This window comes from Dendrobates tinctorius, unplaced genomic scaffold, assembly GCF_039654945.1.
Source record: "Dendrobates tinctorius isolate UK_male_01 unplaced genomic scaffold, ASM3965494v1 ptg000250l, whole genome shotgun sequence".
Lineage (NCBI taxonomy): Eukaryota > Metazoa > Chordata > Amphibia > Anura > Dendrobatidae > Dendrobates > Dendrobates tinctorius.
In genome coordinates this window covers 20,708,704-20,722,952 of record NW_027361917.1, presented here as the reverse complement: position 1 = coordinate 20,722,952, position 14,249 = coordinate 20,708,704, and positions in this window count along the sequence as shown.

Below are 14,249 nucleotides of genomic sequence, written 5' to 3'. Positions count from 1 at the left end.
GTTCAACTTCACAATTGTGTTCCACTTGTTGATTCTTCACCAAAAATTTACATTTGGTATCTTTATCTTTGAAGCATGATATGTGGGAAAAGGTTGAAAAGTTCGTTCCAGGGAGCCGAATACTTTCGCAAGGCACTGTATTCTCATATTTTGTCACATACTGAGTAGAGTCATAAAGCTTTAGTGACATACTGATAGGGAATTTAGATAGTGAGCCCAATCGAGGACAGTGATGATAATGTGTGAAAAAACTGTAAAGCACTGCAGAATATGTTGGCGCTATATAAATAGATTATTGTTATTATTATTAGCAGCTGCAGATATTTCGTTTATCAGGGATCTGAAAAATGCCAAGCATGCAATGCAAGTAATAAATTGAGAGATCCGCACATGTGCAGTCACCCCTTATGTCCTAACAGCGCTATAGGACCCCCTTGTGCTTATTTTTTTTAAATTTCTTTTAACTACTTGTACCTTGCTTTGAAAAGAGGAAATTGTGTTTCTAGTAACTAATTAGCCAAAGTACTGCCCCACCAAATATTAAAGTAAAGCAGGCTGTGCGTGATTTATGGCAGTTGCTAAGACTCAGCAATGTGTCAATAAATGAATACATTCTCTAGGTCTAGGAGCAGATAGAGTGCGACACTACACACACACACACACACACACACACACACACACACGCACAACCAGGGAGTGAACGGCGACCTGCATACAGAACTTAAGCTGTTGTGTAAAGTGGTGGATTCTGCTAGATTTAAGCCTCGAGAAGCACTACAGAGTTGTCATGAATCAGTAAAGGAGAATTCTGGGGAGATAAAAATTAATTTCAATCTACATTCTGTCTAAAATTAAGAATACTCATATCGCTCTGCCTGTTCTTATAAGTAACTTCATGTGATTTTATTACTTCTCACTGTGACTTCATGTCACAGCATTGCTGCTGCTGCACCTCTTTTCTGTGATGCTAGGTCAGAGACTAAAAGGCGTTGCTTTCATCTTGGGAGCTGGGAGGCTTCTGACCGGACCGTGACACCCATCGGACCGGACTGCCTCCTCCGGTGAGTATAATCTAACTTGCTTTTCTTATCTTTCAGGTTACATCGGGGGCTTATCTACTGCATTCCAGAATGCTGTAGATAAGCCCCTGATGCTAATGCTGGCAGCTGATAGTGCTAAAAAAGGGTGACAGATTCCCTTTAAAGCACCACTCCAGCTGTTTTTTTTTTACTTGTGGAGTGGTGCTCTGAGGCCCGCGTCATATTAAACATATCTAAAATCGGTCCGAGTCTCCCTGCCGAGAGTCGCACGAGTGTTCTCCATATGGTAGTCTATGTGTAATGCGTTTGCAGTGCGATGAAGCGATTTTCTCCCACAGATGTATCCGTATGACATACGTATGGATTTACATTTCTCACTGATTTTCCCCATTGAATTAAATTGCTAAATGGGCTGAAATGAGGAAAATGTGTGCGTATTTGTTGCAAGCTAGACAGAAGGTCCATGTGGCGTCCAAGTTTTTCTCGCACCCATAGGCTTGCATTGGCAAGTCTTGGACGATATACGCATACAATCGCAGCATGCTGCAATTTTACACGCACGTCGAATACACCTGAGAAAAAGTACGGTGATGTGAGCTGCCCCATAGATTAACACTGGTCCGAGGTTTTCTCACATAGCAGTCATCCGTGTTCTACGGTAGTGTGACGCCGGCCTAAACGTAAGTCTCCTGCACCCGGTCATATATTCACCCTCCAGCGTCTTTACCATTTTTCTGCGCCTGCCCGGTCCTGCAGTGCCATCTTGCCAGTGCAGTTTCTGAGTGGCCAGACCTCAGAAGCTATGTCACAAGCTCTCAATGCAACTCTATGAGAGACAGAACGAGGTCAGAGCGAGGCTATCATAGACTTACATTGACCAGTGGGTCACAAACTGCAGGAGACGGATGGACTGGAGCAGCGGCGCAAACAGATGAAAATGAGAATCAGACGGAGGCAGGGGACTTGGATTTTAAGCACCACTCCAGTGGTGAAATAAAAAAAACGCTGCAGTGGTGCTTCAAGACAAACTGTGTGCAGTTTTGATGTCCTCTCTTGCCCTCACTTTCACTCTGCACTGCCTGCCATTCATGTTTTATATATGAGCAATCAATGGATGTGTAGTGAAAGTTGGAGAAGCAGAGTGAAGGAAATGACAGGTCATTGACAAGCTGTGAATGTGCAGGCAGCCAGTGCGGAATGTTGGATAGGTGGGACAATAAACCTGCACACACTGTGATAAGCCTTGGTCAAGTGTTTGGCATACTTATGTATCAGGTTGAAAGCCATGTCCCCCTCCCACAACTCTGATTTAGCATCCCAGAAGGGAGGTGGAGCACTCGGGAGCTGCAGAAGTGCTGAGATGTGAAGTTTCAGTGAGAACTAGTAAAATCACTTGAAGTTGCATATAAAAACAGGCAGAGGGATGAGCCCTCGTAGTTTTAGTTTTGAAATGCTCCAGTGCTATTGAGATGATTCTGCTGACTCTGTCCCAGTCTCTACAGCAAAGTTGAAAGATGAGCTGCAGAAGACAAGTAACATCAATCTATTGCGTTTGGCCAACATGAAAACTAAACTATTTCTGGATTCGTTTATGAAGAGAAAAATCTCAATGTTCGTTATAAAAATGGTTTCAAAATATGTTTTAATACAATCTTTATTCATGATGGTTATGCAGTATCTCAATATGCAAACTGCCTCTTCAGAGAGTAAGAGGACTTAAACTCTAGTGCCAATAATTGGAAATAGCAATCAAGAAGGTCAATATCAACCCTTTAACGAGCCTTACTATGTGACTTAGTTTTCTGGTTTGGGTTTTATCCTAAGTCATATGGCAAGGTTGGTTAAAGGACTGCGATTGACTTTTAGGATTGCTACTTCCAATAGGTGGCGCTAGAGTACAAGAGCATGCATGGTGTATAAAGAAACATGACCCCTAAGATCATAGGAGCTTAAAGCATTTTTTGCTCTTGCAGTCTTGCACCAAGCTTGCGAATATCATCAGCATTGTGTGAAGTATAGACTTTGTACCTTAATCTTATATAGGAAAGAAATTATCTGCATCATAGAAGCTCAATAAAGCTTTTGAGGAAATGTCGTGCCAAAAGTTTGTCAAATGTTTCCAATAACAATAAGCAGCACTGTAAGTGGAGCCCTGGATAGTAATACAGGCTATAAACTTTTATCAATACAAGATAAGCAGTCCAATGTATTAATACAAATACTCTACTTTTTATGTAGGTGAAAGGAATACATGTATGGTAAAGTGGTGTCTTTGTTAGCAAGCTAATTAGAAACCAGCGACAATTTGACAATTTTTGGTATTAGAGAGACCCGATTAGTAATACGCAGCGCGGCTTAGCTGAGCTCGAGTGGAATTATAAATTAGGATCATCAATCAGGCGAGTAATGTATTCATGTTGTTTATATTTTAGACCTTCTGGTACAAAATTTATATGGACTTGCATCCAGGTAAATCAATCATTGCTGTAAGGCCAGGTTCACACTCTGCTTGGACACCATAGCTTTCAGTACATTTAAAGGGGATGTCCCACCTTTTAATGGGCCCAGAGAAATGAAAAAAAAAAAAAAAAAAAGATGCTCAACATTTGGATCTGTGCATCTTTTTTGTCCTCCGAATTACCTCCTAACATCAATAGAAGATGGGGGTTATTCTGTTGAATAAAGACACCCATTCTGCATGTGAGGTGCTGCAGTCTTCTCTTTTATGTCATCTGGCAGGGACGTCACATGAAAGCTACTTGGTACAATGTTTACTTTCCGTCCAAGCTGATGCTATAAGGCCTGCCAGAGTAGGCAGCGGTTTTGTGAGGTATCTTTTTTTCCCCTCCCTGTGTCTATTAACCACTTTTTGCCCTATGCCTTATAGTATACATTCATCATAAGGACAACTAATATATAAAGCTCAATGTGGGTGTGTATGTGGGTGTGTATGTATGTATATATGTATGTCCAGGATTGGCATCCGCACCGTCGCAGCTACAGCCACACGTCTGGACCCAGAGAGCGTCATAGGCTATGTTGTGAGGCAAAATTTTAACCCTGCGCGTTCCAATTCACCAAACAATTTTGCTTTATCTACATAATGGGGAAAAAGTGAAAGGAAAAGTGTTGGAGGCAAATTGACAGCTGCCAGATGTGAACAAGGGGGACTTAAAGAATGAGAGCGATGGCGCCAAAGAGTATATACCGTAGAGTTGCTAAGGTGGGGCCCTAACATGGGATACTCACCACACCCAGGGATAACACACACACAAAATGCGCCACACACTACCACGTGCTTCAACACATATACCACCCTCAGCACACATTTCACCGCACATACACCAACCTCGCCACATAAAAGTCCAAACACAAAAGTCGCCACTCAAAACTCGCCACGCTGTCCCAGAGCTGTTTAAAAGATGAAAAATGAGCTGTGATTGGTTGCTATCAGCAACAGTTTTCTTTGCAGACAGTTGTGGTAACTGAGGCCTATTATTTTTCTTATCATTTCTATGGGGTTATCGTCCTTCTGTAAAGCTGAAAATAACACAATTTATTACCGTGCCAACACAGACCACCCTCTGACACAGACTGCAGGGGCAGCCCAGTATCACACAGGATAGGATTAGATACACGGCTCAGCAGTCAGTATCACACAGGATAGGATTAGACACATGGCTCAGCAGTCAGTATCACACAGGATAGGATTAGATACACGGCTCAGCAGTCAGTATCACACAGGATAGGATTAGATACACAGCTCAGCAGTCAGTATCACACAGGATAGGATTAGATACGCAGCTCAGCACACAGTATCACACAGAATAGTATTAGATACATGGCTCAGCAGACAGTATCACACAGAATAGTATTAGATACACGGCTCAGCAGTCAGTATCACACAGGATAGGATTAGATACGCAGCTCAGTACACAGTATCACACAGAATAGTATTAGATACACAGCTCAGCAGACAGTATCACACAGAATAGTATTAGATACACGGCTCAGCAGTGAGTATCACACAGGATAGGATTACATGTATGGTTTTTATGTGCAATATAATCATTATAATTTGTTATAACTAACCACATTTGGTTACTATGCCCGGGCAACGCCGGGCTCTTCAGCTAGTATCAGATATATGTGATCACATGGTATGACTTCTGTACTGCTGCAATTCAGCTGCTGGAGTCTCCATGATGTACACCTGTGCTCCTGCTATAACTGCTAGGGTGAGGGCTCTCACATATCCCAGCAATTTAATAGAAGGAGAACTATCACTCTGTCAGCCCATAAACAGCCGTGCAGTGCAATGGAGTACCAATAGGTTGCTATAATAATCACAGGCCTGACAATAACTTTGGGGTATGCCATACACAACAGCCCATCATATCTCTCTGATAACGCACAAAAGACCATGGCTCTCCTGGATTTTAGTGAAGAAAATGTTAGGCCATGTACACACCTTGAGTATTTGATCAATTTTTTACCTCAGTATTTGTAAACCAAAGCCACGAGTGGAACAATCAGAGGAAAAGTATAATAGAAACACATTACCGTTTCTATATTTTTCACCCCCTCCTGGTTTTGGTTTACAATTACTAAGGTAAAAAACTCTCCAAATACTCAAGGTTTGAACGTATGTGTCATGCTCGCCATGTCTGTTATGTCCACCATGTCTGTTTTGTCTCATGACCCTGGAGCGGTGTGCATGCGCATCTCATGTCTGCTATCCTGCCTGTTCCCTAGAGCAGTGTGCACACTCACCTCATGTCTGCTGAGCTGCAAGATGCCTGCGTTTCTGCTTTGCCTTCTGTGATCTTCTCGTCATGTCTAGAAACCTTGATCATGTGACGTTTCCTAAGATCCTGCACTGTCTGGTTCTGCAATCATCTCGTCATGTCTGAAACTCTGATCATGTGACCTTTCCTAGGATCCTGCACTGTCTGGTTCTGCAATCAACTCGTCATGTCTGAAACCTTGATCATGTGGCTTTTCCTAAGATCCTGCACTGTCTGGTTCTGCAATCATCTCGTCATGTCTAGAATCCCTGATCATGTGTCCTTCCTAGGATCCTGCACTGTCTGGTTCTGTGATCATCTCATCATGTCTGAAACCCTGATCATGTGACTGCGCTCTGTGATCCTGGAGCATCTGAACTAGGAAGTTATCCCCTGGTCCTGACCCAGAAGAGGAGGTGCTATGCCCTATACTAGACCGCCCCTTCCTATGCTCAGGGTTGTGTTGCTTCCCTTGCATGGCTGCTTGGTCTGCTGGGGTGCTCCCTCTATTCTGTGCCCTTGCACTTTGCTCTGTCGTGCGTCTCTGCACACGCTCTGTGCTCGTACTCCGTCTCTTGTCCCGTGTCTTGTCTTATGTTTGTCCATTGTGCCATGTTCGTCCTTGTCCTGCTTGGACTTGTAGTCCTTCTGTTATTCTCTGCCTTGCCTGTTTCTGCCATGTCTTGCCTTCGCTATGCTCTGCCTTGTTCCTCCCTATGGTCTCTGTAGTGCTCCCTGGCACACGCACTATTCCTCCTCTCTTACTTTAGGTGTTCTTTCCCATGTCTAGTCCCATGGCTCTGCCTTGGCCCGGCTCTGGGCTTCGGCCTACGCTCCGCTGCTAGACTCTTTCCTATTGTGCTCTCTTGCATGTTTCTAGGCTAGTCCCAAGGCTCTGCCTTGGCCCGGCTCTGGGCTTCGGCCTACGCGCCGCTGCTAGACTCTTTCCTATTGTGCTCTCTTGCATGTTTCTAGGCTAGTCCCAAGGCTCTGCCTTGGCCCGGCTCTGGGCTTCGGCCTACGCGCCGCTGCTAGCTCTGTTCTTGCTCCGTGTTTCTGCCTATGCTTCCATTCCTGGTTCCTTACTCTGCCTATGCTCTGCCTGGTTTCTTGTCTTCCCTTGCTGCTTCGTGTGCTCTTTGCATGCGCCTGGCCTTCTTAGCCTCCTGTTTGTGCCTCAGCCGTGCCTCCCTAGCCGTGCCTGCCTGATTGTGCCTCAACCGTGCTCGTCGGTCAGTGACAGCTGTGTCGCCTGCCATGCCTCAGTCGGGTTCGCTGGAGTCTTGCCCATCTGTCAGTGCCGCAGCCCGATCAGCTAGCCAGTGCCCCAGCCGTGCTCTCTGTGCTCCCTTGCACCTCACGCTGTTTCTGCACTGTGCCCCACGTGCTCTCTATAGCACGCGCAGGCCTTGCCTGCCCATGGCATACCTCCCCGTGCTTCTTTAAAAGTGCGCGCAGGCTTTGCCATGTCCCCTGTCGTGCCCTCTTGCACGCACAGGCCCTAACCCTGTCCTGGAACCCTGACCCTGGTGTGCCTCTCTGCACGCGCAGGACTCTGCCTCGCCTGACCCTGGCGTGCCTCTCTGCACGTGCAGGACTCTGCCTCGTCTGACCCTGGCGTGCCTCTCTGCACGCGCAGGACTCTGCCTCGCCTGACCCTGGCGTGCCTCTTTGCACGCGCAGGACTCTGCTTTGTTACCTTGTGCCTTGGCGTGTCTCTACACACACACTCTGTCTTACCTTGTGCTTTGTTTTGTCTCTACACACGCACCCTGTCTCGTTTTGTGAACCCTGGTGTGTCCCCTACATATGCACCTTGCCTTGAACCCTGGCGTGTCCCCTACACACGCACCTAGCCTTGGACCTTGGCGTGTTCCCTAACACGCACCATGCCTGGATATCTGACGTGCCTCCTTGCCTGAACCCTGGTTTGCCTGCCGGATGCCCGGAAGCTGCCGATTGCTGCCAGAGATCGTAAGATGGATGACTGTGGCCTGATGTCCGGAGCTGATGTCCGCAGCCTGATGCCTTGATCCTGTCGATCGTTGCCAGCGGTCCGGAGTCTGATGCCATTGTGCCTTTACCTGTACCTAGGTGTGCCACCTGGCACGTACTATGCTATGGACCTTGGCGTGCCCACGCGCACCTTGCACGCTTTGCTTGTTTTCATGTTTGCACTGAATGTGATCCTGAAGATCTTAATGAAGATACCTTGCATTTACCTCTTGTCTTGTCTTGTTTCCTGCCTGTCCCTGGTCGTCTGACACTCCCGTAGTGTCCCGCTGAGCCGGCCGTCTGGTCCCAGCAGTCGTGGTGGCTCACCCCCTTGGTCTTGCCCCTGACACTCCCTGTACAGGGGGTGGATTCTCACTAGGTCAGCTCGCCCTAGGTGGGTGGGTGCAACGGCCCAGAGGGTCCACTCTAAAAAGGAAAATGGGCTCAGCAGAAGCCGAGTCCGTCATAGTATGTTCTTGATGAGAGAGTCGCTGCCAGATTCCCAGAGAACATACCCTGTGATCCCGTGTTGCCCAGGAGCTGTGGTATGATCAGACCATGTTTCTGTACGGTCAGACGCAACCATTACACAGTACACAGCAGGGGCACATTTATAAGATCTCAGTACAATTTTTTAACACATCCAATTATGGAAGTTATTATTGTGCACATGGACTAGGAAGACCCGTGGTCTTTCATGCATTAGGTCATGTGCACACGTTGAGTATTTGGTGAGATTTTTACCTCAGTATTTGTCAGCCAAACCAGGAGTGGAACAATCAGAGGAAAAGTATCATATAAATGGAGCGCCCTGCAGGGCCTTAGTCTACTTGGTACCGGGCCCGTTAACTTCAACGGGGAATGTCACGGTGACCCGGTCCGTGGCCCTGGGCGTCCAGTAATAAAATAGGGGAAAGTTGTGTGGTAATTAAGTGTGACGTCACCCGTGGTGTTTGGCAATTAATGGCCGTCGCTGCAGTTTCTGGTCCCCTGGGGCTGATGGTGATGCAGCCAAGATGGTTCAGCTCTCCATGGGTAGAGCGGGGACCCCAGGGCAAATATAATTGATTAATTACTTCCAGATTCGGCAGTCAGGACATACAGCTCCTGCCCACCCAGGACTCTGGCGTCCCTTTCTCTCTATTAGCGCTTCGCTCTGGGGTCTGCTATATGCAGTTTTTTAACTTCCCCGGAGCCTTTTGTCTCTATTGTCCTTCCCTTCCTCACAGATGAGCTCCCCATGTTCAACTGACTGGATCTTCCAGAAAGATCCTTTACCTCAGGCTTAACTGTCTTGTCATAAGCTCAGCTGCTCCCGTTTCCATGACAACTCTCTTGTTTTCTCTCTCAGCTGACTACTTGCTGACTCACTAACCCCATCTGCTGGTCAGAATTTATAAGGCAGCTCCCCTTTCTGACCTGCAGCAGGAGTTGTCATGTAATCTATGTTACCTGGCATTGGGACCCCCTTCTGCCTCCAGGCATGACCTTACCCCTTAGAGGGAGGCAATGTCACTGTGACAACCGGACTCTGGGGTGTCACATCCCCCCCTTTGAAGTTCAGAACTCCCGGACTGAGGAAACATAACAAGAACTGTTCACAACAACAATTAATAAAAATCTACAAAGTCTTGTAAAAATTATCAAAACCAGAAAAGAAAAAGAAACAATAATACAGTTACTGCAGCGTCCAGTCCTTACGCTGCCGTCCAGGAATTGTCTTTGTCCCTGTACCTGGGGTTTGGTTGGTGGGAACCGCCTTAGCCCAGTTTGTGTGTCGTCCCTGGGCGTGGCTACAGGGCACTCTGTAGATGGGCCTGTTTTTTCAGCCACGTCGGCGGCTTATTTTCAAGGCCAAATTGGGGTAACTATTTACAAATAAAGTTCTGACCACACATAGTCCTGTGGCCCAATTGTCCTTCAACTGGTTATTACGAATACTTAAAGTTCATACAGTAAGTCTCTGTAGGCTCTCATGCTTAACGGTTACAACTATACATTCTTATTAATTTATTTACATTATGTATTCTCTATAACGGACAGGGTTCTGACCTCTGGTACTACGAGTGGATCTACGCAGTATAGGTATCTCCGATGACCTGACCTGTTCTCTAATGTCTACTGCTGGTGCAGTAGTCACTACGCTATAAGTGGACTTGTGTAATATTGGTATTCTGGACTGCCTTCTCCAGACTCTTAAGCGGGAGTCACACATAGCAATCTCGCTAGCGAGATCGCTACTGAGTCACAACTGTGACAGCGATCAGCGACCGGCCCCCCTGCCGGTATCGCTGATCGCTGCAAGAAACCTCTGGACATATTTTTCGTCGCTGGTCTCCCGCTGGCCAGCACGAACACTGCGTGTGACAGGCGGGAGACCAGCGATCAGCTGTAACAAATAATAAAAAAATATTGTTATTCTCACCTTCCGACGTCCCGCGCAGCCATCCAGCCTCTCTCCACGCCACGCTCCCGGTCCCAGTGATCCTTTGCACGATTTGACCGCGAGACGTCGCGCTGCCGCGAGACCGTGACATTCTCGCGGTCATTCTCGCAAAGGATTACTGGAACCAGAGCGTGGAGAGAGGCAGGATGGCTGCGCAGGACGTCAGAAGGTGAGAATAACAATATTTTTTATTTTAATTCTATTTTTTTACAGGGATATGGCATTAGCGCTAACGAACGCAGCGATGCCGGGCGCTCGGCATCCCTGTGCTGATCGCTGGTGAAGCTGTTTGACAGCTCACCAGCGATCACATAGCGACTTACCAGCGATCCTGACATTTTGATATCATTGTCGGGATCGCTGGTAAGTCGCTATGTGTGACTCCAGCTTTAGACTCACCATGAGATTGACAGATTCGCTGCTAGCAGGGGACAGATTTCTGCATTCCACTGCAGATGTAGTATCTGTTACTGGAGCCATTTCATTAAGAGTCTCTGCTTCATCCGTTGCAGTAGGCTGGTGAAAGGTTAGGACTGGTACTACGATAGCCTGATTCACTAAAAAAAAGGAAAGGGGGTGGAGTCTGTCTATATATAAAGTCCACTTTAAAGCCCACACTAAGAGAAGATATACAAGAGGGAAATGAAGAGGTGGAGTCTCTATGGGTGGAGATACAAGGAGAGAAAAGTAATAAAATCCTCATAGGGGTTTGTTATAAGACACCAAATATAACAGAAACCACTAAAAAGGTATTATTGAAACAAATAGACAAAGCAGCAAATCACAATGAGGTGATTATTATGGGGACTTCAACTACCCCGACATAGACTGAGAAACTGAAACCTGCGTATCTCAGAAAGGAAACCAATTTCTGTCAGTGACCAAGGATAATTATCTGTCACAACTAGTGTTGAGCATTCCGATACTGCAAATATCGGGTATCGGCCGATATTCGCTGTATCAGGCTGGTTTCACATTTGCGTTTTTTAGCGCTGGAAAAAAACGCATATGTGCGCATGCGTTTTTTCCCCTATATTTAACATGGGTGCGCATACCTGCGCGCTTGTAAGCGCATGTATGCGATTTTCATGCGCTGCGTTTTTTTGGGGTGTGCGTTTGTATTTTCCAGACGCAGCATGTTGCATTTTTTGGCCCTGCAAAAAAGCGCATGCGCACATATGCGCACGTTTTGCGCTAAAAATGGCCATTATAGCCTATGGATGCGCATATGTGCGCACTGGCATGCTCATGTATGCGTTTTTTTGCATATGCGTTTTTTTTTTTTAACCATGGAATTTAGGGGTTTGGGTTAGAGTTAGGGTTAGTTAAGGGGGTTTAGGGTTAGGGTTAGGGTCAGGGTCAGGGTTAGGGTTGGGGTTTGGGTCAGGGTTGGGTTAAGTATGGTTTGGTTAAGGGTTAGGGTCAGGGTTAGGGTCAGGATTAGGGTTAAGTATGGTTTGGTTAAGGGTTAGGGTCAGGGTTAGGGTTAGGGTCAGGGTTAGGGTTAGGGTTAGGGTTAGGGTCAGGGTTAGGGTTAAGTATGGTTTTGTTAAGGGTTAGGGTCAGGGTTAGGGTCAGGATTAGGGTCAAGTATGGTTTGGTTAAGGGTTAGGGTCAGGGTTAGGGTTAGGGTTAGGGTTAGGGTCAGGGTTAGGGTTAGGGTTAGGGTTAGGGTCAGGGTTAGGGTTAAGTATGGTTTTGTTAAGGGTTAGGGTCAGGGTTAGGGTCAGGATTAGGGTTAAGTATGGTTTGGTTAAGGGTTAGGGTCAGGGTTAGGGTTAGGGTTAGGGTCAGGGTTAGGGTTAGGGTTAGGGTTAGGGTCAGGGTTAGGGTTAAGTATGGTTTTGTTAAGGGTTAGGGTCAGGGTTAGGGTCAGGATTAGGGTTAAGTATGGTTTGGTTAAGGGTTAGGGTCAGGGTTAGGGTTAGGGTTAGGGTTAGGGTCAGGGTTAGGGTCAGGGTTAGGGTTAGTTAGGGTTTAGGGTTTGGGTTTGGGTTAAGTATGATTTGGTTAAGGGTTAGGGTCAGAGTTAGGGTTAGGGTTAGGGTCAGGGTTAGGGTTAGGGTCAGGGTTAGGGTTAGTAAAGTCATGGTTTGGGTTAGTGTGAGGGGCCACCTAATGTTGGAAAAAAACGCAAACGCGGTAAAAACGCACTAAAAACGCATACAAACGCATAAAAACGCTGCGTTTTTTTCATGCATGCTCATAAAAATGCTTGAAAAAAACGCAGCAGTTGTATGCTTTTGTATGCGTTTTTTCAATGCGTTTTTTTGCGGGAAAAACGCGCTGCAAAAAAAAGCAAACTAGCCTCAGAATTCCGATACTGAGTACCGATATTTTTACATTATCGAATACCGGAATTGGAAGTTCCCATAATGCTATGAGCCAGTTGTGTTAGCCATGTTAACTAATAGCATGGCAGTGATTGGCTGCTGAAATGATGTCATCATGATGTGCCGTCTGTGCGGGCCTGCCGGGGGTCTGTGCAGGCCTGCCAGGGGTCTGTGCGGGCCTGTCGGGGGTCTGTGTGGGCTGCCGAGGGGTCTGTGCGGGCTGCCGGGGGTCTGCGCGGGCTGCCGGGGGTCTGTGCGGGCTGCCGGGGGTCTGTACGGGCCTGCTGGGGGTCTGTACGGGCCTGCCGGGGGTCTGTACGGGCCTGCCGGGGGTCTGTGCGGGCCTGCCGGGGGTCTGTGCGGGCCTGCCGGGGGTTGTGTGTGTGTGTGCAGGTATCGTCCGATGGGACTAGAAGTCCCATCGGGCTATGCCTGCTACAATGACAGTGACTGACACATTAGCCAATGATGGGACAGTAATAGTCCCATCATCCGGCTATTGTGTTGAATGTAAAAAAAACAAAAAAAACATATATACTACATACATACATACAACATACATACATACTACATACATACTTCATATATACTACATTCATACAACATGCATACATACTACATACATACTACATACACTCACTGGCCACTTTATTAGGTACACCTGTCCAACTGTGTGTTAAGACTTAATTTCTAATCAGCCAATCACATGGCGGCAACTCAGTGCATTTAGGCATGTAGACATGGTCAAGACAATCTCCTGCAGTTCAAACCGAGCATCAGTATGGGGAAGAAAGGTGATTTGAGTGCCTTTGAACGTGGCATGATTGTTGGTGCCAGAAGGGCTGGTCTGAGAATTTCAGAAACTGCTGATCTACGGTGATTTTCACGCACAACCATCTCTAGGGTTTACAGAGAATGGTCCGAAAAAGAAAAAAAATCCAGTGAGCGGCAGTTCTGTGGCCGGAAATGCCATGTTGATGCCAGAGGTCAGAGGAGAATGGGCAGACTGGTTCGAGCTGATAGAAAGGCAACAGTGACTCAAATTGCCACCCGTTACAACCAATGTAGGCAGAAGAGCATCTCTGAACGCACAGTGCGTCGAACTTTGAGGCAGATGGGCTACAGCAGCAGAAGACCACACTGGGTACCACTCCTCTCAGCTAAGAACAGGAAACTGAGGCTACAATTTGCACAAGCTCATCGAAATTGGACAGTAGAAGATTGGAAAAACGTTGCCTGGTCTGATGAGTCTCGATTTCTGCTGCGACATTGGGATGGTAGGGTCAGAATTTGGTGAAAACAACATGAAAGCATGGATCCATCCTGCCTTGTATCAACGGTTCAGGCTGGTGGTGGTGGTGTCATGGTGTGGGGAATTTTTTCTGGGCACTCTTTGGGCCCCTTGGTACCAATTGAGCATCGTTGCAACGCCACAGCCTACCTGAGTATTGTTGCTGACCATGTCCATCCCTTTATGACCACAATGTACCCAACATCTGATGGCTACTTTCAGCAGGATAATGCGCCATGTCATAAAGCTCGAATCATCTCAGATTGGTTTCTTGAACATGACAATGAGTTTACTGTACTCAAATGGCCTCCTCAGTCACCAGATCTCAATCCAATAGAGCATCTTTGGGATGTGGTG